This window comes from Scleropages formosus, chromosome 21, assembly GCF_900964775.1.
Source record: "Scleropages formosus chromosome 21, fSclFor1.1, whole genome shotgun sequence".
In the NCBI taxonomy this organism is placed as follows: domain Eukaryota; kingdom Metazoa; phylum Chordata; class Actinopteri; order Osteoglossiformes; family Osteoglossidae; genus Scleropages; species Scleropages formosus.
Genome location: NC_041826.1, coordinates 5108081 through 5115567, shown reverse-complemented (window position 1 = coordinate 5115567; position 7487 = coordinate 5108081). Strand labels below are relative to the sequence as shown.

The 7487-nt window shown below is 43.5% G+C and overlaps 1 long non-coding RNA gene and 1 pseudogene across 1 annotated transcript; both read left to right on the top strand.

Moving 5' to 3' along the window:
* Positions 1–648: 648 nt before the first annotated feature.
* Positions 649–2983, top strand: LOC114909287 (uncharacterized; annotated as a pseudogene).
* Positions 2984–3417: 434 nt separating this feature from the next.
* On the top strand, positions 3418–5902 carry LOC108924264 (uncharacterized). Its single transcript, XR_001965286.2, has 4 exons — positions 3418–3533; positions 4650–4676; positions 4784–5079; positions 5626–5902. It is a non-coding gene; the product is annotated as an uncharacterized LOC108924264 (long non-coding RNA).
* Positions 5903–7487: the final 1585 nt, after the last annotated feature.

Sequence of the window (7487 nt, the reverse complement as noted above, 5' to 3'; positions counted from 1 at the left end):
TATTTTTTTCAAAATTTCTCTTCTCATTCTGCTTTCAATTCTCAAAATTATCATTGAAAAAAATCTGAATAAATTGCTAAAATATGCTGAATGAATAACCTCCTCAGTTTTTTTGTGAACTGCTAAAATCCCTTTTGATTTCTTCAAACATTGCACCTTCCTTTGTTTTATGAATCACGGAGAAACACGGATCATTTTTAGAAGTGCAGTGTTAAAGGCTGAGAGCAAAAAGAGCGTTGCATTAATGACAGTAATGAGAAGCCACCCGAAACTGGCATCCACACTGGAAATACCAGAATTCATTGTCACATGCAAAAGCAGTTGGACCACTCCTCATGCATGAAGTATGTTTTATTTTGGCAGAGACTGTGACGCAGAGATTGCGTATGGGACAAACAATCCCTCTAGAGATGTTTCAGGTTTGTTCCATTTCACTGGCACACTGAGCGCTGCTTTTACATTTACATAATTAGCATTTATTCATCTAGCAGACGCTTTTCTCCAAAGCAACGTACATCTCAGAGAAATACTTTTATATTAATTTCAATTTTCAATAATTTGTGCATTACATTAAGTGAAAGAGAGACATAGTTGCGGACGTGTGAATCTTAAGTAAAGTTAATTTGATTCTTTCCACTATATGCATCGATGTACATCGCACGAGTAGGTGTGTGAAACTCAAGACGATTCCTGATCACCTTCCTACAATTTATTTTTAAGGTGCACACGCACACATTTACGTACTATATATATATCGACCAGTTTAAAGCCTTTTCACTCGTCAGCATGGAGTGCAAGATCTTCTTCAGCGTCTTGTCGCATTGGCTGACGGAGTTCCTCTTGAGGAATGTGTACATGGAGACCTCTGTACAAAATGGTGGCATCCCTGGAGTGCTTGGATGTTTTGAGCACACTGGCACTGCTACACAACTCATCAGAGAAGCTTACAAAGGCAAAGGGACCATGGCTGGACCTTGCCAGTGCTTATGGGTCCATACCACACAAGCTGGTTAAGATTGATGTTCCCAGCAAGATCAAGGACCTCATTCTGGATTATTACAGCAATTTCAAGATGAGAGTCACTTCTGGGTCTATCACATCAGGCTGGCGTCAGCCTGAGAAGGGTATAATAACTGGGTATACTATCTCGGTTACACTTTTCACCCTTGCCATGAAGATGGTAGTAAAATCAACGGAGATGGAGTGAAGAGGTACCTTGACAAAGACTGGATTGTGCCAGCCCCCCATAAGAGGATTCATGGGTGATCTCACAGTCACTACAATATGTGTGCCTGCCAGCAGGTGGATCGTTATAGGCCAAGAGAAGCTTGTCACATGAGCAAGGATGGCCTTTCAACCAAAAAAATCAAGGTCTCTTGAGCTGAAGAAGGGAAAAGTGGTGGGTAAGTTTTTTTTTTCTTTGTCTGGAACAACCATCCCATCCATCACTGAACAACCAGTCAAGAGTGTTGGAAAGTGTTTTGACTGTAGCCTCAAAGGCACTACCACCATCCAGAGAACCATCAGAGACCTCGAGGCTTGGCTTACCAAGGTAGAAAATTTGGGTTTGCCTGGTAGGTTCAAGGCCTTGAGTTATCAACACGCCATTTTGCCTAGACTGCTATGACCTCTGTTAATATACACAGTCTCCATACCAACAGTTGAATCTTTGGAAAGGAAGATCAGCAACCACCGCCGCAGATGGCTTGGCTTGCCTCGGAGTCTGAGCAACGTGGCCCTGTAGGGGAGAAGTAACATCTTGCAACTCCCATTTCGAGTCCTTCAGGAAGAGGAGATGGAAGTGTTCACTTCGGGCAGCGTTCATGGTGGCAGGTACAAGAGATGCGCTCCAGTACAGAGACTCCACGGACCCCAAGGTGGCTGCAGCTGGCATTAAGGTATGGACTGGCTGGAGATGGAGGGCAGAGAAAGAACTGGAGGGAGCAGAGTTGCACCTGAGATGAAGGCATTGGTGGGTATGGTGGCAACAAGGAGAACAGGCTTAGACCTCTTCCCAAAGACTCAGGTGGGCAAGGTCCGTGGCAAAGAAAGGCACCATATGATTCAGGAGGAAGTACAGGCAGACATGGAGGAAGTTAGAGCCAGCAGGATGGTGGGGCTCAAGCAGCAAGGAGTAGGGACAAAGTGGGAGAGTGCATTGCAGTGAAAAGTCACCTGGTCAAGCATCTGGCAGGCTGACTTCCATCGAATCAGTTTCTGGTCCAAGGTGTATATGACAGCTTAACAAGTCCAGCTAAATCTGGGTGAAGAGTGAATGGTCCTCCTGTCCTCTTTGCACTGGAAGAGGATCCCTGGAACATCTTCTGAGCAATTGCCCAAAAGCTCTTGGAAAAGGTCACTACCACTGGCGTCATGACCAGGTGCTAAAGGCAGTTGCGGATCATGCTGCCACAGCCATCAATGGCACTAAGCATCACCACCCTGCAAGGAACACCATCTCCTTCGTCAAGATTGGCCAAAAGGCCCAACCACAGCTTAGAGCGAAGTCAGGCCTCCTAATCACAGCTAAGAGTGGAATTAGGCAAGCGGTCGATTTTCCCAGAAAAAAATTGTATTTACAACTCTCTGTCCGGACATGATTATCTTTTCAGAGGCTTCTAAACAAATGGTCATGCTGGAGCTCACAGTGCCCTGGAAGGAGTGGCTAGAAGAAGGCAACGAGCAGAAACGAGCAATGTACCAGGAGCTTTTGAAACAATTTTGGAGGCAAGGCTGGCGAGCACACTGCAAGCCCATTGAGGTGGGCTGTCTGGGATTTGCAGGGTGCTCATTGTGCAAAGCCCTAACACTGCTGGGCATCACAGGGGTGGCAAAGAGGAAGGCCATTAGATCAGCTACTGAAGCCACAGGGTCAGCCAACAGGTGGCTCTGGATTAAGAGGACAGAACCGTGCTCATTTCCTCCCGGGAAGCAAGTCGAGGTTGATCAGCCCCGGCCGGGTCACCTGGGCGAGGGTGTCTGATGTTAAAAGAGCTGAAACACCTGAAGACCCGAGGTAACATCACCGATAATGTATCCCAGCGCATCTGCAGTATGTATCTCACAAATAAATCAAACTTCAACTGGTGTTTAAAGGTATTACTTAACTTTAGGTGAATTCCATAACCTCAACAATGTGTACAAGAAAATTTCCAGTTCGTTCTTATGAACGGAGAAAACAGAAAAAGCACACGGTGCTTTGTCAGTTTCTGCTTCAAATAGCGTGCCAGAAAACAGCCATATCGTACAAAACATTATAATACAATAGCCAAAAATTTCAAAACAAACTCCTTTAATAAATGCATTTGTTCCTCATCGAAGAACAATAACGATAACGATCGTAGGCTGGGTGGCTGCTGCGGGAACTCAACTCCACCCTGATCGGTTAGGTCACATGCGCCGATGTGGCACCTAAGAGGTGAAGAATGTAGGGGTGGCTGGTTGTGACACTGCGCTCAAAAGTGTGTGATGCATCCTCGCCATTAGGAGATTGTGTCTGAACCATTGAGGAGCACAGAGCTGACAGCTGATCTGTAAGTACACCACTGGACCGCCGTGCTCCACTCTTTCTGTCAGTCAGTGTGTTTAAGATCACTGCTGTCTGCTTGGTGTGTTTGTCACAGTAATGTAACACATGGTGTTTGTGTCAAAGGTTGACGGCGTTGGCGAAAGACAGTGCAGTATTTTATTTGTTTATATTTTAATGGTTTCTCTGAGATTATATATAATTCCAATAAGAAAAATCATCTGTATATTAACAAGATCACAAAGCACATAGAGAACAGTATAGTCCAAGTAGCACTTGTGTCACAGCCTCCTATTTTAAATACTGTGCTGTACACTTACTAACTCTAAACTAGCCTGTGGCTTAATTACGCTTAACACTCGCTGTCATACATCAACAAACCGAACAGCCCGGATTCTCTCGTGTCCGTGGTACTGGCATTGTCCAAATCCGCAGATCAGGGCTGGACTGAACGTTGAGGTGTGTCACATGCAGTTTACATTATCAGTTCACTTCCTGGTATTCACACTGGCGGTGTGTAAAGAAGAAAATACAGAGATGCCAGAAAATATCAAGTACAGTACAATACATAAATCGTAGCACGTATGACTAGTATAATTAGTTCAGTCGATGGACTCCCTGGCGTTGTTTTGCCTTTAGACACAGCAGACACACATCACTGTTATTAATTATATTTTATTATTCATATTAAATATTTGTCTTTATACTATTAATGAAATTTTGGTGCCTGACTGCCACAGGTTTCTGACGGTCTCATTCTGTTTATGTCTTCTTTACCTTGTTCACCCTGTTTATCCTGTATTACGTCTGATCTGCTCGATACTGCACGCCCACAAGTGTTTGCATTCCTTGACGTTGCTCGTGTTTGCACTGTTGTTGCGTCTTTTTTATGTATTGCTTGGACACTGAGGTCGTGTTGCACGCTGTTATTGTTCTGTGTTTTTCATATTTGGCACTGGACCACACCCAGTTCCTGTACGTTTTACACAATGGCGATAAAGACGGACTAGTAACTCCTGTTCATTTGTTACCCTTTAGGAGACGTTTTCATGAAATATTCTGCCCTCTAAGATAGACACCCTGATAGCAATCACTTATGTCTTCTAATTTTTTTATATTTCAGACTGTAAAATGTTCAATAACAATCCAGGTAATTAATCACTGCTCCGTCAATTTTTTTCATCATTAATAATCTTTAATGAGTGGTTTCTGTTTCTTACAATCTGCTTTTTCTTGTTCTTTCTTCATGTATTTTAGGAAATTATCTTCCAGGCACCTATGTGCCACCCCAGGTGTTACCACCACCAGGGTCCTACCCTGGGGTTTGTCCCCCTGGAATGGCTCAGTATCCTGCAGTGATGAACCCATCCCTCGTTGGGCCTCCTGCAGGGTTCCCAGTCTATGGCCCTGTATACAACCCATCACTTTGTGTAGATGGGCACTGCTATAGAGAGGGTCATGGTCACCATCATGGCCACCATCATGGTCACCATCATGGCCATCATCATGGCCACCACCATGGCCACCATCATGGACACTGCTAATGAAAATGGGTACGCAGGAACCCAGCAATAATTGTACATTCAATACAATACATACAAAAAGACAAAAATCATTAATCATTAAACTACAATAAGATACAACAGCTGGTAGTGTGGTGATTAGAGCTGCTACCTTTGGACTATGAAGTACTGGGTTCAAACCTCACCTCTGGCTATAGTGCCTCGAATAAGGTTCTTACCCTAAATTACTCCAGTGCGTTTATTTATTTAGCTGACACGTTTCTCCAAAGCGACTTACAGTGTTAAGGTTACAATTATTCACCCATTTATACAGCTGGGTAAGTTTTACTGAAGCAATTTAGGGTAAGTACCTTGCTCAGGGATATTACAACCTGAAGCGAGGATCGAACCTGGAGCCTTTTGAGCCAAAGGCAGTAGCTCAAATCAGCTATGAGTGAAAAAAGATTACCGAGCTGTACAAATGGATAAATAATTGTAGGTAGATTAACATTGTAAGTGGATTTGGAAAAAATGTCAGATAAATGAACAAATGCAGATATGACCATGTAATAATTTGTGACATATTGTCTCTTCCAGGTGGCTTCTGTGTGTGAGCAGTCACTCAGATTAGAGCATCACTGAAGGTATGAAAAAAGGACTCATCTACCAAGGGACCATCCATTCCCAGACTCTTCTTTTCTTTTTAAAATTTGTTTTCTGTCCTTTCATTGCTGTTGTGGCAATGTAAACAGTACTGTACTTAATATTTCAGAAAAACCCATTCCCTAGAGTAACTCTCCCCACCGAGAACCATAGTTTTAAGGTTTGAGAGTGTGCTGTTTAAATATATATACAGGAGTCTGACTTCCTGGAATTTGTTTCTGAGTCATTTTTTTAACATGCAGCATTAAAATTCTTTGAGAAATTTACAACTGTGGAGGATGTGTCTAAACAGTTCATTGAAAGCCTTTGACATTTTTTTATTAATAAATAAATACATATATGGAATCTGTCATACGCACAAAGTTCAGTCTCATAGGGCCTATACTACTTTTGGCACAGAATGGAGGTGTGGCTTTATTTAGTAGAGATGAGGCAGAGTTCTTAACACAGAGATGTTTAACTGGACAGCATGGTGGCACGGTGAGTAGCCCTCCTATCTCACAGCACCTGGGTGATGTGAGAGGATGGGAGTTCAATTCCCACTCAGTCTGTGTGGAGTTTGCCTGTTCTCCCCGTGTCTGTGTGGGTTTCCTCTAGGTGCTCTGGTTTCCTCTCACAGTCTAAAGACATGCTGTTCAGGTTCACCCATAGTGTGTGAGGGACAGAGAGAGAGTGTGTGTGTGTTCCACTGATGTATGGATGAGTGACCCAGTGCAAGTAGCGTATCTAGCGGTGTAAGTTGCCTTGGTGTAGGTGTGTGGGCTGGTAACACTACGTAGAGCTCATTGGAAGTCGCTTTGGAGAAACGCATCTGATAAATGTAAATATGCATACCATATATAGTCATGTAAACTAGGACAAATTCAATTTATCCGTTCATTTTATGAGTGTTGTTGTGTCAACAAGCCAAGCAGGGTAAACCAGGGTTTCCTTATCACAGATTTCTTTCCACCACGGGGTATTCTGAGGATTTCCTAGGCCGCCGGAGGGAAATAATGTTACACAGGAGGTATTTACAGGATCAGGATATGGTTTCAATGTCTCAATCATTCCTGCTGCGCTGCCACGACATAGCTGTCCAAACACCATTAACGTCAACCAGAAAAATGGACCTGGACCGACTAGAAGATTCCAGCCCTGCTTCAAGAAAGGAGAACATGCCCGACAAGTTCAGAAGTCCCTCGAAATGCTACTTCCACAGTGTTTCGGACAGCATAGTGCGCGGCGACCCTTGGGCACCGGAGCCCCTGTACCACAGTAAAACTGGGGTACGAGGAGGGCCAATCTGTTTAAGGGGCTTCTCACATGCTGCCATTACCAGTTCAGCGCTCTTCAAACCAAAGCCAAAACAGTTTTGTTATTCACTCTATAAACCCCACCATCAAATGGACCTGTAAGGTATAAATTGTGAGTTAGACGTTTCTCCAAACGGGTCACTTTTACTGTATCAGGTCAGGGTAAGTACCTTGCTCAAGAGTACTCCAGCAGAAAGTGGGATTCAGCCCTGCAACCTTCAGGGACAAAGGAAGAGAAAGCCGAGTAGAATTGCAAAGTAAATCACAGTATTTAGCTGTAATTTCAAGCAGACTTTATTAGTATTAATCATGTACAGAACTGTATCCATTTAGAGCGACGCGTCCTCACAGGGACTGTATTCACCCAAGTGTAGCTCAGACCCACAGAAATTATGTTAAATTATATACGCAACATCATATTTAATATGTGTACAAGGAGTTAATGCTGTCTATACAGAAATTATTTTAAAGAGCCCAACGGGGACCTGAGTGTGACAGAAA